We start from the raw sequence: 19,773 nt of genomic DNA, 5'->3' as shown, positions 1-19,773 counted from the left end.
CTGCCATGCCTTCTTCTGCAATGAGCGGCATGTAGGTAGCATTATGGATGGTGGTTTGCTAATGATTTAGGGCACAACAGAGCTCTCTCTGTCTCTCTCTCTCTCTCTCTCTCTCTCTCTCTCTCTTTCTCTCTCTCTTTATTTTTTTCTTTTTGCAAAGAAAGAAATTGTTGAGCATTGATTCTGTAGGTTTTAAATACAAAAATTCCGCTAGCATATATGCTACAACTCTTGTCAGAAAAGAGCTCATTCAATAAGACTAAATTTTAAGACTACAGCCTCCAACAAGCTTAGCCCTTAGGACATCCTTTGGGCAGTCTCCTTCCCAAGAACTTTCTCCTTTGCCTTAGTCTTGGCCTGTGACTTCACCCCATAATGCCACCGCCCCATTGCCTTTGAAGGTCATCAAACCGGTCATTAAAGTTCGCCTTAATAGCTTCTACAATTTTGCTGAACTCCAACTTGTCCTTATTTTTAACTGATGTGAGACATAGTGGTTTTGAGTGGACAATCTGACTGAGGCGGGCTTTGCCTTTCACAATTGCATAAGGAATACCCATTTTCCTGCATAGAGCTGGAAGCCAAATAACTAGCTCAATGGGATTCATATCATGTGCATAACCGCGAGTTGCCCTTTCCCTTGCTCAATCAAGTACGTGATGTGAGGTCCCCACCCCCCCGTATCAAACGGCGGATCTGATGGTGAACCTGGTGTCCACTAGATCTATAGCCGAAGCAAACAAAGTGGTTCAGGGTTCAACTAGCGGACGATCTCTCATCACAAAGTGAGTCGAGTTCGAGCCTACTAGTAATGAGATCTAGCTCCACCTCGAAGGGGAAGCGTACTTAAACTATCTAGCGATCCTAAGACCCACCTTCCAAGAGGAGAGAAACGTCGAGTGCCTTTTTTCCCATGTTTCAGAGGCACGTTGTCGTGCTGTGACATGTACATAGTGGGAACGCATGCTACAAGATCTATCTTGTATTTTTTTAGATACATAATTATATTTCCTATAGTGTACATATGCATATTTAAGTATAATAATAAGCCTTCTATGTCATCCTATTATTTTTCTCAAGCGTAACATATCCTTACTTTACCATCAGAAAATACTATGGGAAAAGCACCAATAGCTCCACCTCTTTACCTTGGGGCAAAAAGCATTGATTCTTTATTTCTACTATTTCATTATCATCTCACACCCTAGCTAGATCCTATATCTAGGGTAAACTCCAATATATATATATTCTATGTATTTTTTATACTTTTCTTATATTTCTTTTTAAATAGCTACTAGGAGAGAATCAAATCCTAGTGGGACACTAGGTGGCATGATTTCAAAGATACACTTATTTTAATGCATTATTGAGAGCATGATTATAAAACTTTGTCAAGGAGAAATGTCATGCTTTCATATGGCATGAGGTGTCCTTTGGAATTAAATGAAAGTCTAGGCTAAGGAGACCACATGAAGACTTTTGCTGCCATAAATGGACCCTATTTTGATAAATTTTTACACAAGGTTCCAATCCGAATTGGAAAACGATTTTAAAATGAAAATCGTAGCTAATGAGCTGAAGTTTTTGCCCATATTTTTACTTTTTTATTTGGAGCCACGGTTGAGGAGATATGATCAAAATACTGGACCCCAGTTTGCCCACATCATGCAGGGGCAGCTCATTTCCAACTTTTCCAATTCCTGTTCACACTGGCTCCTCTCTTCTTGTGTAAACCCTTGGGGGTTCCCTTCACCTATAAAAGGGGACCTCTTCTTCCTTGGAAGGAACTCAAGCATTCAAGCCATTGATGAGAGGAATTCTTGAGGGAGTGAGTAGTAATGCCTAATTGTACTTAGCCATTAACATAAGCCCAAGCCTACACTTTCTCCTAGAGGGAGACTAGCCATTCTTGCAACAAGCTAACCTTGGAAGATCAACTCTAATCAAAGAAGGTCTTGCACTTGGTGTATCAATCAAAGTGGAATTATCCACTCTTCTTCTCTCTCCATCAATAATGGTGCCAAAGGGTTTGTCAAGTAAGATGTGTTCTACATTGATGTTTTCTTGATTTCTTGTTGTTTTCTTTTTCATCTCTAATTCAACATATATATATAAATATATCTAATATTATCTCCTTAACCAAATCTATCTCTCTCACTCTTAGTAATTCATCCTCTCTACAAATTTTAGGTTCTCTTTGCTACAGGTACATCTCTCCCCGCAGTATCCTTATTGTCTATGGGCAAGAATAGGGCTTGGGAGGGAAAATTCTCATCTCTTCACTTCTCTCATATCTACATTTCTCACATACTATCGTAGATGAATAACCCACATGATGATCATTTCTATCGCTTTCACTCTGTACAATCTATTAGAATTAACGTATGGATTAGCCGTAAAATACACTTTCAACAACGTATAGTGTTTCTCTTTGGCCCTGAAAGGCTCAATGAAATACTTCTATCACCGGATCCCATCATACTACCTCTCATAGACTATAATTTTTCTTTTGATGTAAGCGTAGTTATCTTGCTATGAACCAAGAGGATTTGTACACACAATTAATCCCAATCACTAGACAAAATATATATATTATGGTAAGTACAAAACTACAATTCCAAAGAACAATTCATAGCCTATTTGGTCAGCCAAGATTGAATGCCATTAACTCATCCATTAACCCTTTCATATTACCCATGATACGATATGACCATAGCCTTGATGTTTTCATCTTCGTATTGTTTTGACATTCTCTTTTGCGTTCTTTCTTTGTGTGTGTGAATGCAAGAGAGAAAGAGTGAGTCTTCTTTGATTGCACTTCTTTCCAAACCCTAGTCTTCATGGCATCTATGGTTTAACTCCTTCATATAGTTTTTGTTGAGTTCTCTCACAAACTCTCACAACCATAAGCCCGGTGCTTTCCTGGCAAGACCGCAAATTTCTCGACATATTTTTGGTGAACCCGACGCGAATCTGCTAGGGTGAGAGTTTGTGGGTAACCATGGGTGATCATGTTGAGCAACAGGGTATGCATTTTGACCCAGCAACAATGCAAATGTTTCAAGTATTTGCAATGTTCATGCAACAACAACATGCTACTGAAAGAAGGGAGATTTCAGCAACGAAGGCCATACAAGCGGTTGTCAACAGAATGGATCAGTTCAATGGCAAAGATGTAACCAAGTACTTACGCGAGTATGTGAAGGAGATGGAGCTGCATCGCGTGTCAGAAGGTGAGATAATTCAAAGCTTTGAGCTAGTTGTTGCTCCATAAATTAGGGAGCATGTTAGGGCAATTAAAGATGGGCATGGGAGAAATTGGGAAGAACTCAAAGTAGCTTTAAAGGAGGAATATTTCATGGAGGACTCGGACAGAGTGACCAAAAGGACATTCTTAGAATGGGTAGACAAGCCAAAGCAAGGACTATCAATAACAGAGCTACTTAGGGAATTTGAGCGGCGCTATGCACAACTTACTAGGACAGAAAGGGCCACACTAGATACAGAGAAGACAGATCTTTTCTTACATGCTGCAGGTAAAGAGTTTCAAGAAAATTTGGAGCTTCTTCTTGAAGATAAAGATGCTGAGCAAGGACTAAAGACCGACTGGAATGAGGTTGAAGGTGCTGTCTCACTGCTTGCCAAACGACAAAGAAGAAGGGACAAGATGGTAGTAAACACTACAAGTCCTTCCACCTCAACTTCTGATAAAATGGTAAAGCCTACTTTTATCGCTCCTAAGTTTGATAGGTCCATGCTAGATGAGCTTGTGAAGGGAATGTGTGACTTGAAGGTGAAGTTTGCAAAGCTTGAAGAAAAAGGCCAACCATCAGGGCCACTTCCTAGGCAAAGACAACAGCCCAAAGAAGGGTTTGTTAATAGATGTATTTGGTGTGATAGTACAGACCATGTAAGAAGGGATTGTGATGATTTTAGTGATGCTTTGTCAAAAGATGTTGTCTTTTTTAAGGATGGTAAAATCCACTTAAGAGAGACAGGTCTACCCTTGAGAACTAACTTTGGGAAGGGGGGAATGCAAACCTTAGTTGAAGATATGGCAACCAAGCATGCCACCTCTTCAGTTGAGGCAGCTACTTATGGAGTAAAAATTGAACATTTTTGTGATGAAGAGGTGAGTGACCATCATGGTCAAATTTGGCCAAATGTCATGCAATTAGCTAAAAAGGGAAAGCTTACAAAAGAGATTCTACATGAAGCAGGTGATTGCATACGTCTAGAAACAGGATGGAATGATCCAGTGGACTCATTGTCAGTTCATGCCTACATTACAAAATGCCAATAAAATGAGGCAATTGTAGAAGAGAAGCGCAGACGTGAGAATGCTGATGAAGGGCCATCAAAAAGAGCTTCTAGAAGTGGGGGAAGAAGCGACTCAATGCCTTCTCAAACACCCTCAACACAAGGAGCATCTCCACCTGAAGTACTCATGGAGGAGTCTACAACAGGAAAGAAGAAAGAGCCAACGAAAGGTAAGACAAAATGCCCAACTTATAAACTACAATCTGATATTGAGGTTGCTACAGATTTAAAGAAATTCTTAGAGGAAAGGATCTTGAAGAGCAAGATTGAGTTCACTTTGGGAGAAGTTCTTGGCATTGCAAAGCGTGAATTCCACGAGGAGATCATTGACATTATCAAGAGGAAGAGGCAAACCCTTGCTGAAGTTTCTCGTCCACAGGTTGAAGGGGAAACCTCGAAGACACAAGGGATGCAACTGCAAAATAAGGAGAATGATGGATCTATGGTAGGATGCTACCAATCTAGTGGGAGAGTGAAGCAAGTGCATTTCTCAAATGATGATGAAGAAGTTGAAGATATTCCTAGGAGTTACTATTCACGAAGTCATTGGGCAAGGGCTACTACAGAAACTTTGGTCAAGGTAGGTGATCTTGAAGAGCCATTTGTTGCCTTGATTGACCATGGTTCAGAAATAAACATAATGTCAAAGAGTCTCTACAACAAGTGCAAATGGCCAATGGACACAGATCATGGTTGGATGGTAAAAGTGGCAAACAATTCATCCGGTGAATTGTATGCAGCATGTCCAGGTGTGAAGGTGACAATAGGTGATGTAAAGATTGACCAAAACTTCTTTGTTCAGGATACATCTTCATATCATCTCATCCTTGGACAACCCTACATTGTGGGAGTTCGAATGGAAACAAAGGTAATGGACGATGGTTCAGCATATGCTAGGATACGTAGCAAAGATGGTAAACGTGCTGTCCAATTTCTCACAGTTTGTGTAAACCATGAAAGAAATCATGACAACCTCAGAGAACATCCTCTACCAAAGGTAAGCAAAGAGTTTCATGATAATAGAGAAATGATGGGTTTTTGCCAAGTACCATTGTAAAGCGGGATTGCAATGGTACAGAAAGAAAAAGGGTCTCGCCTGATCCAAAAATAGGTGAACCTTTCTCAATGAGCTCCTTGGTAACAAGGAATGGATCAGTATGTTTTACAAAACTTGAAGATTTGAAGAGATATGAGAGGCAATATGTGCATAATGTCCAAATAGGCATGAAAAAGAGTGGGTTGCTAAAGCCTACTGAAAATGTTTTGGGTTTGTGTGAACAAGTTTCTTTTGTAGATACTATGGATGAGCTTGATGCTATAATGAGGTCTAGTTTGCATCTTGAAAATGAAGTTGTGGAAGTTTGCTCTATGGAAATGTATCAAGTAATAGAAGCCTTTAAAGAAAGCCAAACAGTTGGCCCAGAAGTCCATGTTGAAACTAAATACAAGAGTGTAGCAAAGAAGGTGAAACCAGTAGCTTCACCCTTACCACCCAACAACAAGGAAAAGATTGAACAGGATTCTTTACAACCAAGTTTGCGGAATCCTAAAAAGATCGGGCATACCTTCACAAAGGAGTCCTTTCAAGAGTTGCAGATTGGTTGCGAAGAGTTTCTAACACAGGAGGAGACAAAGTGCTTCAAAGAAATGCTTTCAAAGCATGGTAAGGCTTTTGCATTTGAGCCACATGAGATAGGATGTGTTGATCCTTATATTGTAGCTCCTATGGTAATTTTCACAATACCTCATGTGCCTTGGAATCTGCGGCCTATTCCGGTTCCAAAGGCTCATTTGCCAAAGTTAGTAGAGCTACTGAATGAGAAAATCAAAATGGGAATCTTGGAGCCTTCTTGTGCTCCATACTCAAACAGGTGGTTCACAGTTCCAAAGAAGAATGGTTCTCTACGCTTCATCCAAGATATGCAACCAGTGAACAAGGTGACAATTAGAAATGTAGGTACAGGTCCAATTGTGGATGAATTTGCAGAGGCGTTTGCAGGGAGGGCAATCTACTCAATGGGGGATCTCTACTCAGGGTATGATCAATTTCAGCTTGCAATCGAAAGCAGAGACTTGACAACCATGAGGACACCTTTGGGTTTGGTAAGGATGTGTACCTTGCCACAGGGAGCAACCAACTCGGTTGCACATATGATGAATGGGATAAATAAGGTCTTACGTGACTTTATTCCTCAAATCACAATGCCTTTCATTGATGATTTTCCTATCAAAGGATGTGAAGAAAGTGACAAAGATGAAGCTTTGGATCTCAAGGGATGTCACAGGTTTGTGGTAAATCACATAAATGATTGTGATAAAATTTTGTTTAGGTTGGAAGAAGTGAATCTTACATTGTCAGGGAAAAAGTCTATGTTTGGTGTCAAAGAAGTACTCATTGTGGGGCACATGTGCGGGCCATATGGTAGGAAACCTTGTCCATCAAAGGTAGATGCCATCCAAAGAATGAAAGAAACATGCACTAGCATCACTGAGGTTAGAAGGTTTCTGGGAGCATGTGTCTTCTATGTTATTTGGATTCCACATTATGCACATGTAGCTGATCCTCTTTATCAGCTTCTTAGAAAGAATCAAAAGTTTAAATGGACAGAAGCACATGTAAAATCCATGAAAAAGCTAAAGGAGTTACTCCAGTCAGCAACGACTTTGAGAAAGGTAGACTATGAGTGTCAAAGGTCACTGATTGTGACAGTAGATACCAGTCCTACAGGGATTGGATGGGCAATAGGGCAAGATGACAAAGAAGGACACAGATATGTGGTAAGATTTGGAGCAAAGGTACTAAGTGCTCGCCAAAGAAACTATCCACAGATAAAGAGAGAGTTATGGGGTATGGTTACAGCCTTGAAAAGTGGGAAAGAGTACCTTATTGGTGCATGTGTGGTTGTAGAAACAGATTGTCTACCACTTCTTGGGATGATACAAGCTGCTCAACACCAGACATTGCTATGTTGCGGTGGATTGCCTACATTAAGTCCTTAAATCTCGAGTTTAAGCACATTGCAGGTAAAGACAATACAGTGGCAGATATGCTATCAAGGGCAAGGTATGAAGATGAGTCACAAATGATTGATGAGGGAGATGATGTAGGCACAAAATTCTATTCTATCTCTCATGTCAAAGGTAACAATGTCTGCACGACTAATTCACTTGAATTGTTCTTGAAAGATCATTATGAAGGTGATTGGCTTTCTATTGGAAGGTACTTGAGTACTCTAACAAAACAGGATGATTGGTCTGAACAAGAATTCAAGAGGATACGCAGGAAAGCATATGGGTACTTTTAAGGGATGGTTACTTGTGGAAGCATCCTAAACAAAAGGGTGCTACACCACAACGGGTTATATGTAAAAAAGAGACTCAAGTAAAGCTCATGCAAGAGTTTCATGAGAGTCTATGGGCTGGACACAGGGGTGTGTGAGCAACCTTCTCCAAGTTGAAAGAAAAATACTGGTGGAAGGGTATGTATAAAGATGTATCTCAGTTTGTAGAGTCATGTGTAACTTGTCAAATGTATTCAAATGTTCGACATCGTGATGGATTGCACCCTACATATCCACTAGCCATGCACTATAAATGGGTTTTGGATCTAGTCACGATGCCTTTAAGACTCTGGCAGATGAGATACTTGGTTCTTGCACGAGAGGACCTAACTAACCAGGTTGAAGGAAGAGCATTAAGAGCTAAGACCACAGAAGCTGTGTGCAAATTCCTTCTTGATGAGGTGATTTGCCGTTATGGTTGTGTGGGAAAAATCACTGCAGATCGAGGTGAACTGGATGCCGAAGAAGCAAGGGAGTTCTTTTCTAGATTAGGGATCAAGCTTTCTCTTACTACAGCTTACAACCCTGAAGGCAATGGAAAGAGTGAAAGAGGGCATCCTCCTATCATCAAAGCTTTGGCCAAGGCTTGCGAAGGAAGAGTTGGTGAGTGGCCAAAATTGTTACCATATGCTTTATGGGCTGATCGTACAATACATAGCTCAGTAACTGGCAACATGCCTGCGGAGCTAATGCATGGTCAAAAGCCAGTGATGCCGATTGAGGATACAATTCCCACATGGAATGTACTACCTTGGCAAGAGGGGCTTAGTAGGGAAGATCTCCTTGCACTGCGTATAAGGCAGCTAGAGAGAAGACCTGGAGACATTGAAGCTGCAAAAGAACGACTCAAAAATGCAAGGTTGAAAAACAAGGACTATTTTGATAAGCGACATCGACTCGGGAGAAAAGCAATTGACAAAGGTGACTGGGTTTTAGTGTATGATAGTAGCCTTGATAACCAGCACACAGTCATGCGTAAGCTCTCAAAAAGATGGTTTGGACCGTATGTTGTAAAGCATGTGCATGAAAATGCTACTTACAGCTTGTCTGAACTAGATGGTACAGAAGTAAAGATTCCCATTGCAGAAAAAAGGATTAAAACGTTTAAGAGAAGAGGAGACAATGATCTAGAAGATATGGATGAGAAAGAAGAGAAAAACACAGGTGAAGATCAAAGTGAACATGAAGCTCTGGAATCATCGAGTGAAGAAGAAGACAAGGAAGATGTACAAGAGGTCTAATCTTACAAAGAGACAATGTGGCACATACCGGAGGATGTGAAGGTTTAGAGGGGGTGGATGTCGTGCTGTGACACGTACATAGTGGGAACGCATGCTACAAGATCTATCTTGTATTTTTTTAGATACATAATTATATTTCCTATAGTGTACATATGCATATTTAAGTATAATAATAAGCCTTATATCTCATCCTATTATTTTTCTCAAGGGTAACATATCCTTACTTTACCATCAGAAAATACTATGGGAAAAGCATCAATAGCTCTGCCTCTTTAACTTGGGGCAAAAAGCATTGATTCTTTATTTCTACTATTTCATTATCATCTCACACCCTAGCTAGATCCTATATCTAGGGTAAACTCCAATATATATATATTCTATGTATTTTTTATACTTTTCTTATATTTCTTTTTAAATAGCTACTAGGAGAGAATCAAATCCTAGTGGGACACTAGGTGGCATGATTTCAAAGATACACTTATTTTAATGCATTATTGCAAGCATGATTACAAAAATTTGTCAAGGAGCAATGTCATGCTTTCATATGGCATGAGGTGTCCTTTGGAATTAAATGAAAGTTTAGGCTAAGGAGACCACATGAAGACTTTTGCTGCCATAAATGGACCCTATTTTGATGAATTTTTTACACAAGGTTCCAATTCGAATTGGAAAACGATTTTAAAATGAAAATCGTAGCTAATGAGCTGAAGTTTTTGCCCATATTTTTACTTTTTTATTTGGAGCCACGGTTGAGGAGATATGATCAAAATACTGGACCCCAGTCTGCCAACATCATGCAGGGACAGCTCATTTCCAACTTTTCCAATTCCTGTTCACACTGGCTCCTCTCTTCTTGTGTAAACCCTTGGGGGTTCCCTTCACCTATAAAAGGGGACCTCTTCTTCCTTGGAAGGAACTCAAGCATTCAAGCCATTGATGAGACTAGCCATTCTTGCAACAAGCTAACCTTGGAAGATCAACTCTAATCAAAGAAGGTCTTGCACTTGGTGTATCAATCAAAGTGGAATTATCCACTCTTCTTCTCTCTCCATCAATAATGGTGCCAAAGGGTTTGTCAAGTAAGATGTGTTCTACATTGATGTTTTCTTGATTTCTTGTTATTTTCTTTTTCATCTCTAATCCAACATATATATATATATATATCTAATATTATCTCCTTAACCAAATCTATCTCTCTCACTCTTAGTAATGCATCCTCTCTACAAATTTTAGGTTCTCTTTGCTACAGGTACATCTCTCCTCGCAGTATCCTTATTGTCTACGGGCAAGAATAGGGCTTGGGAGGGAAAATTCTCATCTCTTCACTTCTCTCATATCTATATTTCTCACATACTATCCTAGATGAATAACCCACATGATGATCATTTCTATCGCTTTCACTCTGTACAATCTATTAGAATTAACGTATGGATTAGCCGTAAAATACACTTTCAACAACGTATAGTGTTTCTCTTTGGCCCTGAAAGGCTCAATGAAATACTTCTATCACCGGATCCCATCATACTACCTCTCATAGACTATAATTTTTCTTTTGATGTAAGCGTAGTTATCTTGCTATGAACCAAGAGGATTTGTACACACAATTAATCCCAATCACTAGACAAAATATATATATTATGGTAAGCACAAAACTACAATTCCAAAGAACAATTCGTAGCCTATTTGGTCAGCCAAGATTGAATGCTATTAACTCATCCATTAACCCTTTCATATTACCCATGATACGATATGACCATAGCTTTGATGTTTTCATCTTCGTATTGTTTTGACATTCTCTTTTGCGTTCTTTCTTTGTGTGTGTGAATGCAAGAGAGAAAGAGTGAGTCTTCTTTGCTTGCACTTCTTTCCAAACCCTAGTCTTCATGGCATCTATGGTTTAACTCCTTCATATAGTTTTTAATGAGTTCTCTCACAAACTCTCACAGCCATAAGCCCGGTGCTTTCCTGGCAAGACCGCAAATTTCTCGACAACGTACACTTGAGACTTCGCCGCTCTAGGGGCAATGAGTATTACTAGTATCGATTTTAACACTATGGGGACAGAGAGTTCCCGATCAATCGAGACCACCCTTCTCATAGGCATTGACAACCTGAGCCAAGCCCCCACTTTCCACCCCACACTCACACTTCCTTGTGTGTCCTAATTACTACCACAATAATTGTTCAACATAAACATTCCTTGATTAAATTCCGAATCACAATGTTCGTTAAGACAACCCTTCAACCAGTATTGCAAAGCGGCACCAAGACAGTATTCTAGGAAAAATTCTACTCAAACTTATTCATTAAAATTCCAATGTTCTAGAGGTACAACATCCCCCCTCCAGCGAGAGTTTACTCCTCCCGTTGTCGCCTAGCTGCCCATACAACTAGGTATGTCCACCGCATAGAAAGCACGACCTGGACACTCTCACCGCATAGAAAGCAAGACGTGGGTTCCCACCGCATAGAAAGCAAGTCGTGGGTATCCACCGCATAGAGAGCAAGTCGTGGATTCAAGAGCCCTTAACGAGGAACTCTGCCCCCTGTGATCAGTAGGGGGGTCAGGACTAATTTAACATTGGAAATAGAATGAACATGTCGAGCTAAATTTTCCCTAGCAGACATTCTTTCCTATTACAACCAGCATCCCATCAATCATTTATTTTCTACTTTAGACTTTAATGTACAAATGAATTCAATGCCGAGGTTTCCGTTGGATTTCTCCAACATGTTTGGGGATATGTTCTTTCCTAGTTAAACGGGTGCAATGTTAACTTAAACAACTTGAATGAAATTGTGACCTACCTCTTCCATTTCTTTGTCAATGGCCCGTGAGATGGCCGGTACTTGTTTGTCCATGGGAGCTTTTCCCTTTCCATTCACATTGCTCGTTCCCGCCTCGCGATCGTGGGCACCACCGAAGCGAGTTCTCTTAACCGGGGCCATTTTACTCATTACTTTAAATTATAAACTTGAAGAAAAGAGCTAAAATCCGAGAGCATCATAACAAACCAATTGGCAGATTAGAATCATTAATGAATCCTTTTTATGCAAGAGATTAGACTTTTCCTTCGAGACCTAGCAATTTTATGGATAATTCTTTACTTGCCCTATGGGAACTGGCTCTAAAGTTAATCACTTGGCTTAGATGATTAAGAAATTCAGAATTTTACTGATTGATTTACAAGAGAGATGAAGTAAGCAAGCTCAATCACTTTTCTAGTGTAATTTGAAGATGCAGAATTACCGCAAGCATGTGTGATAGAAAATTCTCTTCTATTTGGCCTAATGACGGTTTAATTTTAGCCTTAATCACATCTTAATGTTAGAGAAGATTGAGTTTAATTTAATTACACTACTATTGAATGGTAAAAGAATGAATTTCATCAAATCTACATTATTACCGGCGGTTGACAATTTATTAACTATGCTGCCTAGAGAGAGAATCTTTCATAATCATGTATTAATCATCGATTAAGAATGATGAATGGATGCATAAATTAGCTAATTGAATGATGATTATGTAATGGAGAATAGCCATGTAAACTTAGAGAGCAGCTATTGGGAATTATAGCTAAAAGTAGGCATAGTAGACGAAGAATTTGGGAGAATAATGATGAGAATTAAGAAGAACCGGAATTAAACCATAATTACCGTGATTAGATGCTGAGAATCCTCTGATTTTTCTGATCCAATGAATCCTTAAGATGAGAATTTCGGCAGCACCTCCCTCCTTGCTTCTCCTTCAAAAACTGTGTGTGTACCGGCAGCACCTCCCCAAGGTGTGTGTAGGTGTGTGTGTGTGTACTGGGTGTGTGTGAGAGCATGTGTGTGTGTGTGTGTGTGAGCACACCTTTAAATAGGCCTCCTCAAGCTGAAAATCGACCCTGCTTGCTATATGCATGTGGGAGCTACTCCAGTTAAGCATGGCAAGTCCAGTCTCCTACCCACCAAGGGTCCAGTTGGCTTGGTTAACTGGCTTTCACACTTAGTTGCAAGCTTGGAAACTCTCCCAAGACTCCCACAAGGACAAAAGGCGCCCCCTAGCTGCTAAAGCTGACCCGAAGTGTCCTGGAGCCTGCTCCCACACAGCCTCGAGCCCCGGTGTCTCCCCGGGCAATTTTGGAAAAATTTGGTTTTAGGCTAAAACGGGTCATACGAGTCGGAATTTGATGCCGAAAATTGCTATATCGAGCCCTAACTAATGCGTATTGGTCCGAGTACCTGCCATATTTAGCATCCCCCAGGGTCCGAAAAATGCATATTTTCAAATTCGGGGTACGGGTGCAGTTTTTCGAGACGGTCAAAACTGAACGGGTCGGGTGACCAAAAACTTTCTATTTTTGGATTTTTTTAACAAAAAGTATTTTAATTCACATTTTGAAGCTTTAAAACATTCTAAACATCATGGCACTGACAGAATTTAGAAAACTGCTAAAAATAGTAACTTTTTTCATTATGTTCATTTCATGGTATAATCGTGCTCTTTTGGGTCGGGTCAGAGACCTTACAACCTCCCCAACGTGAATAATTTGAGGTGTCCTCATCTGAAGAATGTGTTTGGGTAATCCTTTAAGAGCGTTGGTTCGTCCTCCCAAGTTGCATCTTCTTCAGGGTAATCCTTCCACTTTACTAGATGCTCCGTGATTGTTCTGTTACGTAACTTCCTTTCCCTCGTTTCAAGTACATAGTCAGGTTGGAGATGGAGAACTCCTTGTGTTGGCATGACTATCTAATGTGAGTCCTAGAATTGATCAGGATTAGGGATATAGGGTTTGAGTAAGCTGATGTGGAATACATCATGAACCTTCAAGTTTGCAGGTAAGTTTAGCTTGTAGGCCTGGTCACTCACAATCTTAACGATCTCAAATGGTCCACAATACCTTGGGCTTAGCTTCTTATATCTGCCTAGTGATAAGTTACTTTTCTTTGGTCGGACTCTCAGAAAAACCTTATCCCCTTCTTTGAAAGTTCTTTCCGAACGGTTCTTATCTGCATAGTGCTTCTGTCTATCCTGAGCGGCCTGAATGTCTTGGCGAATAGCTCTAGTCTGAGCTTCCATATCTTCTAACATCTTCCTAGAGGCTTCTACCCTGATGGTTGGATCTGAGAAGTTCAGTGGTGTTGAACAGTCCTGTCCATAAAGAGCTTTGAAAGGTGACATTCCAATGCTTCTGTGTTCGGAAGAATTATAAGCATACTCCACCAAAGGTAGATATTGGAACCACTTGTTTGGTTCTTGCGAACAATAGGCTCTGAGAATGTCCTCGATGACTTGATTAACTCTTTCAGTTTGCCCATCTTTCTGCGGATGGTATGCTGTACTGAAAGCTAATTGTGACCCAATCGATTGGAAAAGAGAAGTCCAAAATTTTGATGTAAACTTGGCGTCTCTATCACTAACGATACGCTTGGGTAGACCATGTAGCCTAAAAATCTCCTTGATGAATACCCGGCTAACATCTGAAGCAGTAAAGGTTGTCTTTATGGGTATTAGATGAGCCACCTTTGTGAGCATATCAACAGCCACGAAAACAGAATCATAACCTCCTGTAGAAGGTAATCCTGTAACAAAATCCATACTGATGCATTCCCATTTCATCTGGGGTATGTCAAGAGGTTGAAGTTGCCCAGGTAACTTGATTCTTTCGGCCTTTATCCGCTGACAAGAAAGACATTGCCTCACATAGCAAAGTATGTCTCCTTTCATTCTAGACCAAAAATAACTCCTGCTGATAGCATGAAGAGTTTTAGCATAGCCTGGATGTCCAGATGTAGGGCTATCGTGTGCTTCATATAGAATAGCCTTTTTAAAAGCTGGATCTCTGGGTACACAGAGTCTATGTCTGTAGTAAAGACATCCTCCCATAAGAAAGTAATCTTTAGCTTCAGGCATCTTATTCTGCTGAACTAATGATACTATACGTTGGTACTCTGGATCTACCAAGGATGCTTCTTTGATTCTATCCCAGATAGGGTTATTTGGAATAGAGATAGCTCCGAGAAAAGATTTTCGGCTAAGTCCATCTGCAACTGCATTCTCCTTCCCTGGTCTATACTTTATGTCAAGGTCATATTCTTGTAAAAGCTCTATCTATCGCCGTTGTCACATATTGAGAATAGGTTGAGTAAAAATCCATTTTAAGCTCTTGTGGTCTGTAACCAGTTGAAACTTGCGTCCGAGAAGATAATGTCTCCATAACTTCAACGCATGTATAACTGCTAAAAGTTCCAGATCATGAGTAGGATAATTCTTCTCATGATCCCTCAGCTTTCGTGAAGTATACGCTGCTGGTCTTCCTTCTTGAGTAAGAACTCCGCTTAAAGCAAATTTGCTAGCATCAGTCGCTACTTCAAATTATTTACTGAAGTCTAGAAGCTTTAAAATAGGAGCTGAGACCAAGAATTCTTTTAGCTTAGCAAAGCTAGACTCGTGCTCGGTCTTCCATTCGATCCTCATTCCTTTCTTCAGAAGTTCCGTCAAAGGTGCAGCAATACGTGCATAATCCTTGACAAAAATCCTGTACCATCCCGTTATTCCAAGAAATCCTCTTACTTCGCTGATGGTGGATGGTTGAGGCCAATCAACAATATCCTTGACTTTATCTGGGTCCACTAAAATCCCTTCGGCCGATATGACAAATCCAAGATAATTGACCTTTGGTGAGAAAAAGGTACACTTGCTCTCTTTAGCGTAAAGTTGGTGTTCCCGAAGAAGATCAAGTACTTTGCGAACATGTTCTTTGTGATCTGCCTCGTTCTTAGAATAGATCAGAATTTCATCAAAGAAAACCAATACAAAATCATCCAGGTAAGGTCTGAAAATATCCTGCATAAGTCGATTGAAGCTTGCAGGAGCATTTGTTAGACCAAAAGACATTGCTGTGAATTCGTAGTGTCCATACCTAGTGTTGAAAGCCGTCTTTGGAATATCTGATTCTTTGATCCTGACTTGGTAATATCCCTACCTTAGATCAATCTTTGTAAACATTTTGGCGCCGTGGAGCCTGTCCAAGAGTTTGTCAATCCTTGGAATTGGATACTTGTTCTTGACAGTTACCTGGTTCAGTCCACGGTAATCTATGCATAGCCTTAAGGTTCCATCCTTCTTCTTCTGAAAAAGACCTAGAGCACCCCAAGGAGAAGTACTGGGTCGAATGAACCCTTGCTCAATGAGTTGCCTAAGTTGTTCCTTGCGTTCGATGGCCTCTGGAAGTGACATTTTATAAGGTCTTTTTGAGATAGGTTCACATCCAGGGATAGTCTCAATCTCATGATCTACCTCTCCATGTGGTGGAAGATTCGTAAGGTCTTCTGGGAATACATCATCATACTTCCTCAACCAGTTTGGTCGAAGTGAGGTATCTGATTGGTCCACCTTGTTGAGTTTTACCGCATAAATTTGTTGTCCCTTTCTTAGTCCCTTCAAGAGTCTGCTGGGATTAACTAGAGTAGCCCTAGGTCTCCCATTTTCCCCCTGGATTAAGGCTTCATTACCCAAGTTATCTGTAAAGGTAAAGTTTCCTTGTGCGCAATGGATGTGGGCCCTATTTTGCTTTATCCAGTCCATCCCTAGTATCCCATCAAAGAATCCTAAGGGTAGGGTTCGAAATTGGGCAGAAGTTGGGTGTCCCCCTAAATCAAAGTCGATTTTTCCTGCAGAATGTCGAGATACTACTTCCTCGCCGTTTGCTAACTCTACAACTAGCTTGCTTGTTGGAAACATATCTAGCTTTAGCTTCCTCATGCATGTGGGTGAAAGAAATGAAAGGGTACTACCACAATCTATAAGGAAGTTAACTTGTTCACCTCTGAGAGATCCTGGCGTATGAATGACTGTGTATTGCTTGCAACCATTGGGATTGTCAATTGCAGCATGTAGGGTTGCTCTCTCCACTGCTTTGTCACCCACAGTTGGTTGTACCACTATGGCATTCACTCTGGCGGTAGCTCCACACCCTCGCCCTCTGTTCATCCTTCCGCGTCCTCCTCTTCCATTAGCTTGGCCACGCCCATGGGTATTCAAGGGTATGGCATTGGCGTTGGTTGCCTGAATGTTCCTGGGGCACTTGGATCTGTAATGTCCATACTCGCCGCAACCATAGCATCGAACATCAGGAAACTCCATGGTTGTGGTGGTAGCCACAATAGGGCGCCGGTCATATGCTTGGTTGGCTAGTCTGTTATTCCAAGCAGTTGTCCTTGCCCTCTTTGCCCAATGATTCCTCCTATTCTGATTAACCTTTTGTACTTCAAGAGCTAGAGGTGTGGCCCTCAACAAGGCATCCTGTAGTGTCGTTGGCCTGAGAGCTTCCAACTGAGTATTCAAAGGGTCAATTAGCCCTTGGCAGCACCTCGCCACCTGTTGTTCCAAGGTCATCTTAGGAGCATATCTCTGAAGAGTGACAAACTTTGCATAATATTCTTCGACAGATGAAGTCAGCTGCCGAAGTGAAAAGAATTTATTCATCCTCAAGGTTTTATAGGAAGGTGGTAAATAACGCCCCATTATCGCAGCTTTGATGTCTTCCCAGGATTGGGAAGATCCCTTAATATCCAAGTCCTTGCAATGTTGTTTCCACCATATCTTGGCATCGCCAATCAAGCGGAACATCGCAAGCATACTCTGATTCACAGGTTGGGTTCCAGCAGCTTCAAAGTAATCGTCCATGGCTTCCATCCACACTCCGCATCTCTCTCCACATTTGCCCCCTCGCTCTTAAAGAGTGGAGGTTGGGCTTGCTTAAGGAGGAGCTTCTTCTCTTGCGCTGCCGAGTATAGAGCAACAGGCGGTGCCTACATGGGTTATACGAGATTCTTGATACCATTACTTGGATTTCAAAATAGACACGAGACTTTAAATAAAATTCAAGATCCCACTTTATCAAGAGACAGAGATTCAAAGACAAAAAGCACTTTATTGATGAAAATTTATTACAATCCGAACCCCTCAAGGTTTAGGATAACTGCTAATCAACTTATTACATGGCTTTTTGGATTGCGTATAAGACACGCCTTGTAACATTTAATGGCCTAATAACGTGTGTGTAGCGGAAATGAGCATGAACACAGTGGGCATTTCATTAGAATAGATTCCTAATGAGAATTACAAGAGTGCTTGGGTGGAGAGAGCAACAAAAAGCATAACACCTAGTTAGATAGCATCAACAATACTTTCAAAAGAGAGAGAAATTAAGCTATTGACAACACTTGAGGACCGGATTTACATGGAGCCGGTCCCCCCTCCAAAAGGCTTTGTATTATGGTTTCTCCCATCAAGAGAGACATTGTACAATACAATTCTTTGTGTTCCTTCAAGACTAGCTAGTGCAATGAAGATGGAAACTTCATGCACTAAGCAAAACACTTAACAAACACAACTTGAATTATCCCCGTTCTCAGACCCAAGACCTCACACACCTTCGAAGATGGTGAGAGCTAGCAGGGTATGAGAGTAGATTGAGAGGAAGAAGGAGTATCTTACGAGAAAGATGTACATATCCTCACATAATCACTCATATTAGCATAGCTTAGCTTAGTAATTATCTTGGTAGAGGAGATGAGCATGCATTGAAGCTTGGCTCTTGGTTGGATTTGCATCCACATGCCAAGAGAGTGTTGATGTAGGCTTCTATCTTAGAAGCTTGGAGTAGGTGATGAGTTCTCCATTAAATCTTGGAAAGAGATAGTCTTCTCTCTCTTGGGCGAGCCCTCTTGCTAAATGCTCTTGCAAGCTCCCCATTGGTCCCCCCCCAAGTCAAGCCAATCATTATTAAGCAGCATAAGTGATAGCCTTCTGACATGTGTCCCCCTTTCCCCTTTTGTGAGAGCTTTAGGTAGTTAAATAATTAAACTAAACTCTCATTGGACTCCTTTGCCTCCTGGCCAATAGGAATCAGGCAAGCCATGAGGCTCCTGAATGCTCATTGGACCCCTTGGGAGACTGCCCAATAGTCTTCTAGGAGACTTAATTCTCATTGGTTTCTTTTATTAAATGTTTTTAAATTAATTAAACTAGATTTACTCTAGTCTAAATCTCATTGGTCCACCTCCAAGGCCATCCAATAGGAATTGGGCACACCTTGTGGGCATCTGGCCTAGGGAGCTGACACGTGTCCCTAATTCCCTTTGTGTAAAGGGAGCCTATGTGTGTGTGTGTGTGTGGATTTCTCTCTCATCCCCTAGAAGAAGGGCTCGCCCCCTCCCATGTAGGGATGTGCGAAGACTTTTAGGGCACACACAAAGCATCCAATTTTCCCTAGGGTTGACCTTTGGACACAACCTTTGAATTTTGGAACCTTAGCATTTTGGAAGTCTTAATGGGCTGAACCTTAGGGTCTTTTTAGCCCATTGTTGCACATGGTTATTTTGCAGATCCCCCCCCCCCCCATTGGATCCCTATTTTCCCTCCTTTGGATCCCTACTGTGGCCGGTCTGCTAACTTAATTAATATTCTAGGTTTTTCTCCCCTGGCACTTTCCCACATTAAATGATCATTTGAGGTGGTGGTGCTTGTCTCATCATTTGAGGTCTAGACCTATATTGTTAGCTACTTACTCTCTTGGAAAAAACCTTGGACTTTATTCCTTTTCATAGTGACATCTCTTTGTCACTAAATTTATACCCTCGCTAATTGTTTCATCCGTTAAAAGGTCAACAGATATTACAATAGTAGTCTCAAGCAAACGAGGTTCAATTCTTGAGATAGAAGTTGGCATTGAGGGGCTCCCCCATGCTAAAGGATCTCTACAATCTTAGATAGTGAGTTGGTCATTATATTTTCATAGATCAATTAGTGCTCGTGCTCTAGGTAGCCAATCTGTGTGCCATGATTACCCATTTCTTTACATATGTCACACCGCGACATT

The 19,773-nt window shown here is 40.9% G+C and overlaps 1 pseudogene; it reads right to left on the bottom strand.

Moving 5' to 3' along the window:
- Nucleotides 1–297: 297 nt before the first annotated feature.
- Nucleotides 298–19,773, bottom strand: part of LOC147437973 (large ribosomal subunit protein eL8y-like) — a 39,170-nt pseudogene continuing 19,694 nt past the window's right edge.

The sequence above is a fragment of the Adiantum capillus-veneris genome, chromosome 17 (assembly GCF_014529385.1).
Source record: "Adiantum capillus-veneris isolate H3 chromosome 17, ASM1452938v2, whole genome shotgun sequence".
Taxonomy (NCBI): Eukaryota; Viridiplantae; Streptophyta; class Polypodiopsida; order Polypodiales; family Pteridaceae; genus Adiantum; species Adiantum capillus-veneris.
Note: the sequence above shows the minus strand (reverse complement) of the source record. Positions and strands in the feature narration are given on the sequence as shown.